Source organism: Neovison vison, chromosome 1, assembly GCF_020171115.1.
Source record: "Neovison vison isolate M4711 chromosome 1, ASM_NN_V1, whole genome shotgun sequence".
NCBI lineage: Eukaryota > Metazoa > Chordata > Mammalia > Carnivora > Mustelidae > Neogale > Neogale vison.
Genome location: NC_058091.1, coordinates 37,421,507 through 37,439,106, shown reverse-complemented (window position 1 = coordinate 37,439,106; position 17,600 = coordinate 37,421,507). Strand labels below are relative to the sequence as shown.

The 17,600-nt window shown below is 34.4% G+C and overlaps 1 protein-coding gene across 5 annotated transcripts in view; it reads right to left on the bottom strand.

The window, feature by feature from the left end:
* Nucleotides 1–17,600, bottom strand: part of EPHA7 (EPH receptor A7) — a 171,206-nt gene that overhangs the window by 30,827 nt on the left and 122,779 nt on the right. The window lies entirely within an intron of this gene.

The following is a 17,600-nucleotide window of genomic DNA, read 5'->3' as shown; positions in this document are numbered from 1 at the left end:
TAGCTAAGACTGTGGAATGTAGCAAACTAATTTGCTCTGTCTAATTTGCTCGGTGATGATTAACTAGTTGTCTTCTCTGTCTAAATGAGTAGCTGCACTGGCTTGGCTGAATTTCAGTGGGGTCATTATGTTTCATGTATCATGCTCTATCTCATTCTGTAAAATATTTTCAGGCTGTTAATTTAATTTTCAGATGTCCAAAATTGTTAATAATCCTGCTGACAGAAAAGCAATTATATGGGGCGAAAGCTGTTTAAGCAAGCTTCTGATGTTCATACCTTTGACTTTATTTTGTTACTTCTACTTCTTAATATTTTCTAGTATCAGTGTCTAGGAAAAACATTTTTTGCTGCTTTCTGGCTTGGTGATTTTGAGGGAAAGACATGGAAGACGCATGATTCCCATATTTCCTCTCAGATTACTAACAGAAGCGTAACTAGGGCAGATTAAGTGGAACAACTTTCCCTTTAGGGGGATGCAGCTGAAGTACTCAGCAGACTGTGTTTACAGACTAAATGTGTTTCTGATATGTTTCCAATGAAACAAATTTCTAATAAGAAATCTTATTTTGCCATGACTTTTAAAACCTGAATCTATGCAGTGAAGAAGAATTTGTTTCTAAAGTGATTTGTCTCTCCATCCAGAACATGCTTAGCATATTTCAGCCGCCTGGGGTGTTCAAGAGGCTGCATCCTCAAGCCATAGCCTGGGGAAACAGAAACCCCAACGAATTCTGAGATGAATCTATTTAGCAAATAATTTCCAGTAGTCCTTCTTCTTCTTCTATTTTTTTTTTTTTAAAGATTTTATTCATTTGACAGAGAGTGACACAGCGAGAGAAGGCACACAAACAGGGGGAGTGAGAGAGGGAGAAGCAGGCTTCCTGCTGAGCAGGGAACCCTATGCAGATTCTATCCGAGGACCCCACCCCCGGGATCATGACCTGAGCGGCAGGCAGACACTTAACGACTGAGGCACCCAGGTGCCGCAATATCCAATAGTCTAATTTACTTAAAATCATTCAGAAAAATCTATATTTAAACTTTAGTAAGAAACAGAACGCAGAACACATAAGAATACTGCAGTAGACAATACCCGAAATTACTCAGTAAAGCTGCTGATCTCTGATCTGGGTTTATGATATGATGTGTGCTATTTGGAAATACATTTGCTGGAAACAGGTAGAGAGTTAGGAGGCGCTGTCTAGGTCTCTTTCAAACAACACACGTAGCTTAATGCGATTTTCAGTGTAAAGCAAACTATATGACTTTGCTTCGTCTCTATCCTAAATAGTAAGGTGAAGAGACACTGAATTCTCCAAGGTATGGAGGAGACGTGGGGTATAGATGTACCTCAGTTAGTTTCTGACACGTCGCAGCAAAATCTAAGTATAGAACAAGATTTGATTTCTGCAAGTTACACACTAAAATTATATTCATTATTTCATCCTGGAAAAGAACTCTTATCAATAAAATTATGGTAATTTGGGGGTTGGGAGAAAAAGATGTCAAAAAATACATTTGTAATATATGGTATTTTGAAACCCGTATCACACCATTAACAGTGACTTTTCCCTTTTGTACAAGGAGCCACATCTAGAAATGGCTATACTCCTGATTTTCTGGAAATTTCCCTTTAAAAATGTGTCCCTTGCTGATACTATCTTGAGTCACACATTTAAGAGGGTCAAAGCTAGAAGTACTAGCACATGGCCCTTGAGAATAGGCAAAATGCAAGATAGGAAATATCTTTGTCTGTCTCATGTCCTTCAGATGCAACATTTTATTACAGGAGAATTGATGATATTTTCACTTGAGTTTCAATATCTTAGGCATAAGGATATATACTTTATAAACAAAAATCTGTAAGTGAGTTGGATTCTAACAGAGTCATTATTTTCAGATAAACTTCTATGTAAAGGTAAAATTGAAGTGGCATGAAGTTCTTTAATCTTAAGACATAATGATTTCTATGCTTAATATAGTCGATCTAAATTAACCACATTGTAACGATTTCACCAATACACTCACTGTTACACCAAAATACCAAATTAACTACAATCTGAAGTCAATTTTGAAAAGAAATGTCTACAGCTAAATTACATACACACTTAACAACCAATTAGGTGTTATGATATTTAAATTATATTTTTTATAATTAGCAAAGTAAAACAAAATCTACTGTAATCAGAATTAATGGAAGCTAATAAATAATAACCAATAATAATAAATTTCCTGGGGGTGCATGGGGGGTTCAGATGATTAAGCATCTGTATTTGGCACAGGTCACGATCACAGGGTCCTGAGATCAAGCCCCACATTGGGCTCCCTACCTGGCTGGGAGCCTGCTTCTCCCTCTCCTTCTACTGCTCCCCCTGCTTGTGCTCTCTCACTCTCTCTGTCAAATAAATAAACAAAATCTTTAAAAAAAACAAATTCCCTAAATTGGAAAATGTAGGAAAACAAATACCACATAGAGAAGAGGTTTTAAATGTAAAATTTTAGTAGGGTTTCTAACAAATGATTAACAGATTCATTTCTTACCTAACTTTCTAGCAATATTCAAATATAAGAATTGATTTCAACCAAAGAAAAATGGAAGATTCTCACAACTTATTGGGGACATACATGGAGTCTCTACAATTGACAGTGAAAGATGATCTTAGAAAATTGAGAAAATGGTTTCTGTGGTTCAAGTGGAAAATCTCAACAGTTTAAGAACAAAGTCAATGAAGTTGATGTGAAAGGAAATCAGAAGTCTAATAACAGGTCAAAAGGTAAAAATCTGTGGGCTGCAATTATTAGTTAGAAGGCTTTGAATTTAAAAATAATCAGTAAGAATGGTGGGTTTGTGTACAGATGTGAACCAATCAACATTTTATAGATTTTGAGCTTCAAGCACTCGTGTAAGATTTTTTATCTTAATCAATTTCTAATTAAAATCTAAATATAGCAGATATATTTAAGTTACAAGATGGAGAATATTCATAAGTCTCCATTTTTCCCTACTAAAATATTAAATTTTATCTACAGGTAAAATATTAAATTTACCTACAGGTATGGAAAAAAAAATTCCCTGCATGAAGTGGAGGAAAAAACAACTTAAAAACATTGTATAATAGGTGAACGGCCCTATACTCTAATTCCTGGAACATGTAAATATGGAACATTACATGGCAAAACGGACACTGCAGATGTAATTAAGGTTATAGACTTTACAATAAGGATATTATCCTGGGTCTTTGCCATTGGGCCCAATCTAATCATATCAGCCCTTAGGAGCAGAGAAATTCCTCCAGCCAAGGTCAAAGAGATGTTATAGAAGGAGGAACCAGGGAGATCTGAAGCATGAGAGGAAACTGACCTGCTATTACTGGAGTGGCCACATGGGAAACATGAGAAGATATGGGAGTAGATTTTAAGATCTAAGACTGGCCCCAGTTGACAGAGGAAGAGAAATGGAGGCCATGACTCTACAAGTACAAAAGCCCCACATTCTTACAACAACATGAATGAACTTGGGACATACTTCCCCCGAGCCTCCAGGTAAGAGGCCAACTTTGCTGCACCCAGACTTCTGACCCATAGAACTAGAAGATAATAAATGAGTGTTGCTTTAAGAGTTTTGCAGTAGGTGTTTTTTTTTTTTCTCTTTCTTTCTTTCTTTTTTTTTTTTTTAACGGTAGCAAGAGAAAACTAATGCACATGGTAAAAACAAAACAAAAAAAAACAAAAATGAAAATAGACTTACTGGAATTTTGATGAAATCTATGAAAAAATAGGATACTAGGATACTCTAGTAATGTGATCTGTCAGACTTAATATTGAAATAGCATGGAATCAAGGAATTTTTATCTTATTTAGGACTCAAACTGCAAAATCTTAAAAGAAATAATCTCCAATATACATTTAAAAGAAATATTTTCATGTGTGTGTAATAGAACACAAATAAGGCTCATGAACTTGATTTTGGATTGAAAAAGTGATTTATATATACTAGTTATTATTTTCATAACAGTTAAGTGTTCTCACTGAATTTCAATAAAGAACGGTGGGCAAAAAAAAAATACTTGTATTTCTAAACAATACAGTGAGGTAAGATGGGTCAACAAGCATGAAATGACTTTTACTATGCATCTCAAGTTGTTAAATCTATATTGATGGTTGTTAGATTCCCATTAGGTAAATACGAAAAGTGAAAATTAAGAAATTTTTAGAACACAGTGAAACGCAGATCTGACACTAATAGAATAATAGTCTTTACTTAATGCTTTATTTGCTATCCAGTATAGAAATCATTCTTTTTAAAGATTTTGTTTATTTATTTGACAGGGAAAGAGGGGGAGCACAAGCAAGCATAGCTGCAGGCAGAGGGAGAAAGAGAAGCAGGCTTCCCACTGAGCAGAGAGCCCCACATGGGGCTCGATCCCGGGACCCTGGGACTATGACCTAAGCCAAAGGCAGAGATTAACCCACTGAGCTATCCAGGTGTCCTTGGAATTCATTTTTTTTTAACAATCCTTTGAAATGTAAACATGTATTCTTAGGAGTTTAGCATTTTATAATGCAAAATTTAACTTTCTTACTCTTCCCCACAGATGTTTCTTTTCCTTTTTTTTTTTTTAAGATTTTATTTATTTATTTGACAGACAGAGATCACAAGTAGGCAGAGAGGCAGGCAGAGAGGAACGGAAGCAGGCTCCCTGCTGAGCAGAGAGCCCGATGTGGGGCTCGATCCCATGACCCTGGGATCATGACTTGAGCCGAAGACAGAAGCTTTAACCCACTGAGCCACCCAGGCGCCGCCCCCCCCAAAAGATATTTCTTTTTACACTACAGGACAAATGTGTAAATATATACAGAAAATTATTTCAAGAACAAACACTAGGCCATAAATACACATGATCCAATGGAGTATCATATAATGTATTAATTCCATTTTTAGAGTATGTTAGTATACATAAAAATTCTAACATGTGGGGCACCTGGGTGGCTCATTCGGTTAAGTTTCCAACTCTTGACTTTGGCTCAGGTCATGATCTTAGGGTCCTGAGATTGAGGGCCCCTGTGGGGCTCCACACTCAGCAGAGTGTCCCCATTTTAGGATGCTCTCCCTCTATCCCTCTCCTCACTCGTATGTGTTCTCTCTCTCGCAAATAAATAAATAAATATTTCAAAAAATTCTAACATATGATTTCACTAAACTTCAACTCCCTGGGTGTGAAAAAAACAGGGTCACTAATAATATTATGAGCAATAAACATAAAATTTCATATGAAAGAAAAAGTGCAGGAACTAAGGGCAATTGAGTCTGCAGCAATTATGAACAATCCATTTGCAATAGAGGTCTGTCAAATTCCTTTTGTTGGACAGAAGCATGATCTGTGGCTAAAACATACAAGTCTCATTCTGTAAGTAGTTGAAAAAAATCAGTGGAAAATGAACTGATCTTTTTCAAAATTAAATTACATACTTTGCATTGCTACCTATTTAATGCACCAATTAGGAAGATGATGTTTTACCCAAAATGTAAGATATACAATATAATAAATAAGATACATCAGAATGGATTTCTAAATGAATCTAAAAACAATTATTAAAAATGCAAATTCAGTAAGAACTAAAAAATAAGATCTGAAAGTTCTCTGAAAAAGTGAATATGATCTTGAACTAACAGCACAAGAAAAGAAAACATCCTGGATTGAAATCCAAGTCAAGTATATATGTAAGTCATGTTAATATATTTCCAGTAGAGTGAAAAAAATGCATAACCAGAACAACAAAAGTCACTTCTCCACTCTTTGAACAACTAAGAATGGCCTTGTTCTTTAAAGCAATTGTCACAATATCTTTATAAAAATGATCTGACAAAACATTTTGCTGAGATGAGAATTTTCTTCTCTGTTAGATGATTAACAGCCAATTGTTTGCATGTTTAATTAATTACCATAGGAGGTAGCACTTCCTGGCAAAATCTCTATCTAAAATGCTGTAAGGGAAAAAAAATAAAAATAAAAAAATAAACAAAACAACAACAACAACAAAACATAAAATGCTGTAAGGGCAAAGAGGTAAGGGTTGTGGAGAAAGCTACTGTGGATATTGGTTCTAAGCATATATTGGGACCCCTGCTAACTTCCAAAATGCTAATTGGTGAGGGCTAATTTGTAATGTTCATATAATTACAATATGTAAAAAATGAAATATTATATAAACAGGAGGTATAAAATAGGATCCTTCACAGAACTAACTGTACCATTCACATCAGTCATACCTACAAAGGAGTAACTAATAAATGATCACCTAATATAAAAATTCAGAAAGGTTAAGGAACCCTTGATGTGAAGTCGTACTTTTTAACTATCTTTTTAATCAATAGGTAACCAATAGGTACTATTTACTATTTTGATTATATTGACTAAATACATACTTTTTACTACAGATCTTTCTCAACTTATGATGGGGTTATGCCCAGATAAACCCATCTAAGTTGAAAATACTTAAGTTGAAAATGCATTAAATACATCTAACTAGCAAACACCATAGCTAAGCTTAGCCTACCTTAAATGTGCTCAGAATACTTAGATTAACCTACACTTGAGCAAAATCACCTAACACAAAGCCTATCCTATAACAAAGTATTGAGTATCTCATGCAATTTATTTAATCCTATACTGAAAGTGAAAACAGAGTGGTTGTAGGCATATCAGTTGTTCACCCTTGCAACTGTTCAGGGCTGCTGACCAGCTTCACCAGAAAGGATCATACCACATATCACTAGACCAGGAAAACATCAAAATTCAGAATGCAAAGTACCATTTCTTGGAACCATGTATCACTTTTGCAGCCTTGTAAAGTTAAAAAATCATAAGTCAAAAAATTATAAGTTGAACCATTACAAATTGGGGACTGCCTGCAGTTCAGTTCTATTTAACATGTATGTGTTTGGCATTTATTACATGCAAGGCACTGTAGCATTTCTATAAATCCTTACAGTTGACAATATTCACATAAGTAATATTCTTTGTATAATAATACATATGTATATGATCTTCTTCCTTCTGTACTACAGCCCTGTGAAGTAGGTTCTGTTCCATTTTATTGGTGGAAAAGCTGAGGGTTACAGAAATTAAGTAGCATCCACTCAAGGGCAGATTTGAGATTGAATCCCATGTTTTTAAGTTCTACTTCCTATCTGTTTTCAGCTGCAGCATGATAATTCCAGGTGAGAGCAGACACTAGGAGGAAAGCCGAGTGTTCATTCATTCATTCATTCATTGAGAATCCATGATGTGTCATAATGATGAGGGGACCCTGAAGGACCTGCTCAGGACAATAATCCTAGAACCTGCAGGTACCAGAAGAGGTCAAACTGAGTAGAATTTTTTTTTTTTTTTTTTCTGAGTAGAGATATTTTTAATTATTTTTTTTTTTAAAGGGTAAATTCATGTGTATGCTGCAAAATTCAAAAGGTATAAGGCTCCCTCCTAGTCTGGTCCCATGTCACAGTTACCCTTCTCTAAAGCAATCGCTCTTAGCAGTTTCTTTGAAATATCTTTTTTTTTTTTTAATTTTACTTATTTATTTGACAGAGATCACAAGTAGGCAGAGAGGCAGGTATGTAGAGAGAGGGGGAAGCAGGCTCCCCGCTGAGCAGAGAGCCAGATGCGGGGCTCAATCCCAGAACTCTGAGTTCATGATCTGAGCCGAAGGCAGGGGATTAACCCACTGAGCCACCCAGGCGCCCCAGTTTCTTTGAAATCTTTCCAGAAATAGTCTAGGTGTGTGTAAGTATATGCATTTTTTACATGAATGGCATTATTCTCATAGCACAGTTCAAAACCTTGATGTTTTCACTTATACTTCATTTTAAAAATTGCATTATTGAACACATGAGGATCTGCATAGCTCTTTCATCAACTGTGTTTATAATACGATGATGTATTTGACCAGACCTTTATCAATAAACATGGGCCTTTCTTATCTGTTTCTCTTGTATATTAGCCACAATGAAACTGCTGGTAAACTAGTATTTAACATGAATCCTCTAAGGAGAATAAAATATTTTAGAGCAGTCTAGTGCCTGCTGCTGAAAAAAGGTGGGTGAGGTTATCTGGACTGAATAGGCAAAATGTGGCTATTGTTAAAACTCATTTAGAGTCATTGCTTCATAAATTTATTATCACTTAAGTGTTTGAAACAGTACCACTTTAGTGCCCACTACTTCCAAGTGCAGCTACAAGTCAGAGGCCTATGAAGAGGTGAGGAATCTGTGTCAAATGGACATCTATGGCAGCAAGTACTTTTTTGTTATTGTTCAACTGACTTCTTTTTCTGAGCAAAACTTCCCTGATGAAAGAAGCATTTCTTTTTCTTTGCAGGCTCCTTGATGATTTTCTTTCTGGGGCAAGCTACTTATCATATATTAGCATTCTGAGTAGCAGTGTCTTTTAAAATGCTATCTCTAGCATTAGTCTTAAGTATCCTTCACTGTTACACTAAAATGCCCAGAAGGTAAGATCACTCTAACAACAATGGTATTGATTTCTGATGAGAGTTTCATTCATTTATAAATTCAACATAAAATTTTTCATGACCGCATATAGTACAAACAAAGAGTTGAACGGACCGCAAAGATGATGAGGCCGAAGTTCTCACTTTCAAGGAGATTTAAATGTAGAAAATGAGTTAAAATGTGAATATGCACATTTTGAATGCACAAGTAAATGTAATAGCTAGATGAGGTGTGAGCCAAGTGCCAGTAAATTCTTGGGAGGCAGTTGAGAGCAAACCACACAAAAACTTTCCCTGTTAAAAAAAAAAAAAAAGAAAGAAAGAAATCATTTCTAATTCAGTGTTTGGTATAACTACATATTTAAACTAATTGTCAGGAATGTTGCCACCAAGTCTATAATCTGCAAGAGATAATTTTATATCAACTGAATAACTACAGAGCCAGATTCAAGACTGAACCCATGATCTCTCTCTAGTAGCCTCCACCAATAACTCACAACTTACTGAATCATTCTTCCTCTGCTTCAGCTAATACGGATTATTACTTTTTTTTTCCCCCTAAAATACTATTTCCCTTGTTGGTAGTACTACATGATGTAACATTTAGTTATTTTGTAGTTTTTGAAAATCTCCCCTCCTACTCTGATGTTCTTAAAGGCAGGAAAGTTACAGAAGCAGTAGAGTGTAGGAGTGCAGGGTATGGCCCCCCGGGAACTAGTGTACTGGATTTGTTCATGGGTTCCATTGTTTATTTGCAAATTGTGCACCCTTGAACAAGGAACTGAACTTTCCGGTGCCTCAGCTTTCTCAGCTTTAAAATAGCTATTACTGGATCGCATGCTTCATAAATAGAGTTGTTCTAGAAATTTCATATATAAATACATATTAAATACTTAAAACCATTTCTGGCACATGCTAAGAGCTCAAAACAATATATTATATATTATTATTTTGTCTGTACTGGATTTATGGGTGCCTGGGACTCATTTCAGAATGCTCTAAGGTCAAAGTCAGGCATACATACTTTTCAAGGCTTCTCAGTTGAAGCTAATGTACAGCTGAGTTTGAGAACAATTCCTTTGCAGCTTTGGGAGGAACAAAAATCGTCATTTAAAGGTAGGGTTCCAGGGCTCTCCATAATAAATATTGACAACAGTTACTTTTTTAAACATTATATTGAGAATTTTTATTCAATCTTTAAAATTTAGAAATGACTAATTTCTATAAGTTATACTATTTTATATGTACCAGCTAAGCAGAAATACATTAATGTTAAGTCATTTGGAAGTAATATATCCTTGAAAAAAATGAAATAACTACCAAAACAGGAAAGAAACCAATAACATGCATCTTTTTCAAAATATTGAAATATGTATTGAATCGAGAGCAAAGTACAGGTGAACCACCCTCTTCTATTTTGAGTGGTAAGAGAGCAAATATTTTGAAGGATAGTGTTTAAAAACCACTGTTGCATGTGGTCTATCATATCATCTGGCTCCATTTCTACCTTTTCCATGAATCCACAGATAGCTAAAGACTACGTTATTTATAAGGCCAACAAAGTGACTATGGTCTACAACCATACATTCTTAATAATGAAAATGAACCTTTAAATAGAATAAAAGATATGTGTGTGTATAAATATACACATTTATCTATATATGTATACATTTGTTAATAAATATATACACACACACATTTGTCATTTGTTAATGACCAAAACCTCCCTTACATGTCATCAAAGTAACATTTCAATTTTCTTTGGTCTTGGAACATGTTTTATTATAAATGAAGAAAGAATTGTGTTGTACTTCAATCACAACTATGTTGTAATACCTGTTGACAATTTTTGAAATATTAATTTAGTCCAAATGCTTAAGTTATGAATATCTTTAATTATAATATGCATAGCTATCTAAATTCCTTATAACATGAATATTCTATTAATTGGTTTTAAAGAATGTCTAAGTTATTTTGTATTTGATATTTGCATTTAATAACTCTATATTGCCTTACAATATGTACATGACTATAATCCCTTCTTTAGATAAATTTAATTTATAGACTATTACATATCATGAAATGATATGAATATTCTTAAATTATGCAATAATATATAATAATGTTTCATATACATTCACATAGGTAAATTTGTGGCTAAGAAAACCTAATAGTTCCTCTCCTAAATATCTATACAATGTTTATAATATTGTTCAGTATATTATAATAATATTCTGGAAACCCCACAGATTTGGTTTATTTTTCAGAAGCAGCAAAGCATGTATTTAAACATGTAGGATGTTTACTAATAGGAACAGTATCAATAAGAAGAATATTAAAGAAAGAGGAGGTATGAGTTCTACCTTAAAGCAGTGTGTTAGTTATATACTTTCAGAAAAAAATCACATTTTCCATTAGAATAAAATTGCATTACTGACTGCCACTGTGTTCTTACTATGTGACTCCACTGGATTTAGATCTTCCAAACCCTTTTCCAGGATACCATTATTTTTCATTATTGTAAAATCAACATAATGTATTGCTACTAAAATTTTAAATAAATTAAGAAAAGAGAATATCAAGTGAGTGTTCATCGCATATGACAATACAGTTTCATAAAAATGTTTCATATGTGAGTGTTCATATGTACATGTGAATGTACCAAATTAGAGATATACAATGTGCCTCTGTGAATTACTATCAATAAATATATTAAATTTTCTGGAAAGTCAATTCATTATATAATATATAATTGAGGGTGTATCCACTTACAGAATAATATATATATATATATATATAGCAGAAATATATATATATTTAAAGCCATACATTACAAAACCTAAGGCGGCAAATATAAGATTGACAGTTCCATATTACACCGTTCTTTTACTCTATCTCAAGGTTCTTGATAATGAATGAAGAGAATGACCAATTCCAATTTATTCTGGCTGCTATCAATTTCCTACTTTCTTACTTTTTCTTTTTACTCTCTTTCCTCTGCATCTTCTAATCTGGTATGAATTGTTTTTGACTCTATTTTTCTCTAGACCTAAAACTCCTATCTATACAAACCATCCTACTTTCTAGAATACTATCTAACAGTTTAATTTTTTGCAGAAATTGTTTCCCATGTGTGGCTTTGTTCTTTTTATTTTTTACTTTTTTCCCCAAATCATCACTCTTGGTGGTGTTAATACAGTTAATTTTAATTTTAATTTTAATCCCGTTTTACTATAAGTTGAATTATTCAAGAAAGATAAAAAAGAATGGAAGGGAAAGGAAGGAAGCAGCTCAGGATAAGGAAGAGGAGAACAAAAAGAATCTAACCTAAAGTATCTCAAAACTCACTAAAACTACTTCATTTAAAATGTATAAATGTAAAATTTTATCATCTCAATTTCTCTAGGTATTCTGAATATATTTTCTCTCCAACGTGCATAAACTTAAATTCATATTGCTTAATGCTAAGTTCTCAATAGCAGTCATGATTTATTAGTTGGCTTCAAGAATTTACCATAAGTGAAGCACTTTGTTTAATAGAGCCTGCTAAATACGTTTCAACTATCATTGCCGCTTGTATTTTAAAGTGGCTGTCTCACAGTGTATAAGCTACTGCCTAGGAAGTTAGGCATAAATGAAAACTTCATTAAATTCCCTAAACCTGTATGATGCCAATGGTGCAATGTGGCATTAATTTACTAATTAATATGATGCCAATGGTGCAATGTAGCATTAATTTACTAAGTAATATTTTAGTTTCAAGAGAAAATTAATGCAGTTTACTATAGTGGCCAATTAATACCCAAGGAGTCACTTTTATGCACTGGGAAAATCTAGCTTATAATGAATAGTTCTATGCAGGGATAGTTACCGATTCATGAATGTTTGGTTCCAAACGTTAATTTGAGGTTTAGTTGTTTGTAATTTGGACTTTATTTCTCTTAGAAACAATACTATATGTAACATTTTGATTGACAGGTTGGTGCACAAACTCACATTTGACCCCAAATATTGTATACTGGTTCAGAAAATAAGTTTAACAATCCTGCTTTAATATTAGGAACTCGTATTAAACAGGAAAACCAATACAATGAATAAAAGGTGTTTGTAATTACTACTGAACACGGTGCTCAATACAAGAATTCAGATCTTCCCAAATCCTCCTAAAATCCTGATGTCTCTTAGCCGGAGACAGAGACTGGTCAATTTCTGCTTGCTTTCTGCTTCTCCCCTCTTCTTGCCACATAGGGAGTTTTTACTTCATTGCTACATACTATCCAGCTACCAAGAAATTACCATGTCAGTAACTAACAAGAACATAAACACAATTAAGAAAACATCTCCACTTGTCCCTTTTATCAGTTGGAAGAGGGGTCAGTGGTCATGATCCAAATCTGGCTAGTCAACTGTTTTTACAAATAAATAATTGGAACATAACTGCATTTATCTGTGTATATATTGTCTCTGGTTTCTCTCGTGCTAAAATATCAAAGATGAGAAATTGCAACAGAGAAAATATGGCCTATAAAATGCCAAATATTTATTATTTATCCAGGACTTTTCAGAAAAAGTTTGTGTACCCCTGACTTGGAGTCTGTTTGGCTGCAAGTAGGAATAATAAATAAATAAATAAACAGTGCTTTAAGGTTTTTGTTTTTATTTTCCTCCTGAAAAAAAAAAAAATTCTGTAGATGGGCAGTTGCTATATTTCATTCAATGGCTCCAGGATTTAAAGATAATACTTGTGGCCTTTCCCTCATGACTGCAATATGCTGCTGCTGTTGCTACTACAGCTCTCACATCCACGATGCTGGCACATAATAAAAAGGAAATGTGGAAGGCTCGTGATCTAAATAAGGAAAGCCAACTTTCCCAGCAAGCTCTAAGAATCTTCTGTTTATATCTCATTCATCTCCTTTCTTAGACTGGAAGTGAATTTTTAAAATTTAAGTTGGGTGTCCTGTTGCCCTAAAAAATAATAATAGTAATAATAAGGAAAGAAGTGGATATTGAAGAGGAAACTCGCAGTGTCTGCCACCATCATCTTTCCCATAGCAGAGGAGAGGGAGAGTATCCCCTTGATTCCCACCCATCCCCCCAACCTCCTCAATGGATTTCTCTTCTAATATAGAATAGTAAGGACCAAGGGAAGTCATTCAGATTCCTAAATGAAGGCACCAGATCATGTACGAAAAGTAAGGTTATATAAACTAGGACTCAGCAAGAGATTTACGACACTACTAAGTCCTTATCTGTTACATTTAAGAGTAACGTAGGAAAAAATTTTTTTCTTATTTGGCTGCATCAGGGAGTTACTTCAGGTATGTTTTTTTTCCCTGTAGGACCAGAAAGTTGTAGGAAACATGAACAGAGCAACAGAAGGTCTGAAAAGGTTACATCAGGTGATTTTAAAACTTTTACTAGACAGCATGAATATTTATGTTAACTAACATAAATATAGAAACTTTTATAAAAACATCTTTCAATGACATTATTTCACTTAACCATTTTATACTTGAGAAATTCCTCTGTGAAAAAGAGGGTCTCACACTGATTCATAGTACTAGCCAGAAACACTCCACCATCTGTATTTTAGGCAGTTACTATATACAAATAAACAGATAAATTTATTATGTTACAAATGACCCATTCTTTTTTATATAACCAATCTCTTTCTTTCCATTAGATTTTTCCTAACAGATTTTTTAATCAACTCAATGTTCTCCCACAAAAATATAATTGTTTCTCAAGCCTATGTTTCCTTTCCATCTACTGAGGAGTCTCTCTTCTTCCCATTACACACAAACATGTCAAAAAAAAAAAAAAAAAAAAAAAAAGGTTGTCTAGGTTGTTTTTCTCCATTTCTTCAACTTCCATTCATACTCCAGTCTTCTCCAGACTGGTTTCAGTCTACCTCATTTGATCCAGTGGGCTGCTGATAAGGCCATCTAACCACACTAAAGTACTGTTCTCAGTCCTCATTTTTCTTGGATTCTTGTTAACATCATTATTGTTAATCTTTCTCTCCTTTCTCCTTGGCTTCCATGACATACTCTTTTAGATTCTCTGTGTGGCCAATTCTTTTATTTATCTTTTGCAAGCCCCTTCTCCTCAAAAAAGTTCAAATTTCCTCAAGGTTGCATAGAATGAAGCTCATTTTCATTAGTCATTATGGAAATGCAAATTAAAACCACATTAAGATATCACTTAATACCAATGAGAATAGCTACAATCAAAAGACAGATGATAACAAGTATTGACAAGGATGTGGGAAAACAAGATCTTATATATTGTTGGTGGAAATGTAAAATGGAGCAGCTACTTTGGAAAAGGAGTTTGGTAATTTTTAAAGAGTTAAATATAAAGTTACCCTATTGCCCAGTAATTCCACTCTTAGTTGTCTACCCAGGAGAATACATAGGTCTACAAGAATTCTTTTTTTTTTTTTTTTTTTTTTTTTTTAAATTTAGAGTTCTGAGGATAGTTTGTTTGATTTTTAAGATTTTACTTATTTATTTACAGACAGAGGTCACAAGTAGTCAGAGAGGCAGGTATGCAGAGCGGGGGTAGGGGGGAAGCAGACTCCCCGCTAAGCAGAGAGCCAGATACGGGTCTTGATCCCAGAACCCTGAGACCATGACCTGAGCTGACGGCAGAGGCTTAACCCACTGAGGCACCCAGGCACCCCTCTACATGAATTCTTAAACCTAACTGTCCACAACAGCATTATTCATGAAATTTTAAAAAAAAGAAAAAGAAAAAAAAAAGAGAGAGAGAGAAAAAGAAAAAAGGAAACAACCTAAAGGTCCATCAACTGATGAGCAGATAAAATAGAATATATACAAGAAATCGGTATTGATCTATAAAATTGAATGGACCTGCCAAATGAGACAACATGGATGAACTTCAAAAAACAGTATGCTAATGAAAAAATCCAATTTTCCCAACACCATTTGTTGAAGATGCATAAGATCCACATTGTATAATTCTGTCACATGAAATGTTTAGAAAGATGATACTATATAGACAAAAAAAACAGATCAGTATTTGGTTAGGTCTACGGGATAGGAATGGAGAGAGGCTATAAATGGGCATGGTGGCTCTTTTGGGGATAACAGAAATGTTTTAATACTGGATGGGGAGATGAACCATGAGAGACTATGGACTCTGAAAAACAATCTGAGGGGTTTGAAGTTGCGGGGGGGTGGGAGGTTGGGGTACCAGGTGGTGGGTATTATAGAGGGCACAGCTTGCATGGAGCACTGGGTGTGGTGAAAAAATAATGAATACTGTTTTTCTGAAAATAAATAAATTGGAAAAAAAAAAAAAAGAGAAAGCCAAAGAAAAACCGAGGTTAATAAATTTGGTTTATATTTTCGAAGAGAAAAAAAAAAATACTGGATTATGGTGATGGTTACACAACTCCATAAATTTTCTAAAAATCATTGGATTATACACTTGAAGTATGTGAATTTTTTTGTATGCAAATTGTATCTAATGAAAGCTGTTAAAATCTGGCTTTTTATGACTTCTAGAATAAGAACCAAAATTCCTAACATGACTTACTCTCCATCTATCTTTCCAGCCTCACCATGTTTAATCTCCCCTCCTTCTCTGCACCTGGTACTGCACTTTATTCCTCAGCTTCTTCAAACTCCTTTTTGCACTGAGTTAAAACATCATCCTGATTGTTCCTCTTAGAGTACCTTTCCCAACTTCTCCTTTCCTCTCTGATACAACCCAATCTATTACGTGTTCTCCTAGAATTAGGAAATCCCCCATTACAGCACTTTAGAGCTGTAAACTGACATGTGTTTGTAGGATTATTTGATGAATGTGTTTCCCCCATTAGACTGTAGTCCATAAGGTTGGAGATCATGGTTGGTTTTGCTAACCAGTATGTCTCCACTATTTATCCCAGTCTTCAGGTATCCATTAAATTTTGGTTTAATGAGGAAACAACTCTAAATTATCTAAAATTTTCCTCTAGGAAGCAAATTATTTTTTTAACTTACAGTTTAGTTCTTTCAAATTATAGTGCTAAAATATCTCAGAGAACTTTGTGGTGTAGTATGTATACCTTAAGATCAGACTTCATTTTTTTTTTTCTTTTGACTACTGCTAGCAATGTGTATTGCAATTTTTTTTAGGAAAAAATCACAAAATTTCAAATGATTTTTAAAAAGGAATAAATTAGTGATACCAATCTATGTTAATTAGGATAACTTAAAAGACAGCAATTAATTTTAGTAGTTTTCAGTATATCATTATGACAAATTTTGATACCAATGAATTCAAACTATTAATTCAAATAGTTAAACAACAGCTTTTAAAATTACTGAGCACAATTTTGCTTATAGTATTCTGGGGCTTTATTTTCTTTATTAAAAAAATTTTTCCACATGCAACCAAGTTCTCTCATTTTCTCTTGTTCTATGTGCCTGAATGGGATTTTGGAGATCAAGTAGGACATATTAAATCATTGATTATATATAATACACTTGTTAATAAAATAAAGCCCATCAAAATGAAACTAACATAACATTGTGTGTCAACTATATGTCAATTTAAAAATTAGTAATAAGGGGATGCCTGGGTGGCTCAGTTGGTTAAGCAGCTGCCTTCGGCTCAGGTCATGATCCCAGCGTCCTGGGATCGAATCCCACATTGGGCTCCTTGCTCGGCAGGGAGCCTGCTTCTCCCTCTGCCTCTGCCTGCCATTCTGTCTGCCTGTGCTCACTCTCTCTCCCTCTCTCTCTGATAAATAAATAAAATAAAAATAAAAATAATTAGTAATAAGGGGCACCTGGATGGCTCAGTCAGTTAAGAATCTGACTTTTGATTTTGGTGCAGTTCATAATTTCAGGGTCCTGAGGTCAATGCCAAGTTGGGCTCCATGTTCAGCGGGAACCTGCTTAAGATTCTTTCCTTTTCTCCCTCTGCCCCTTCCCCCACTCTCTTGCTCAAATAATACATAAAATCTTAAAAAAATAGTAATAAGGGGTGCCTGGGTGGCTCAGTGGGTTAAGGCTCTGCCTTCAGCTCAGATCATGATCTCAGGGTCCTGGGATTGAGTCCCACATTGGG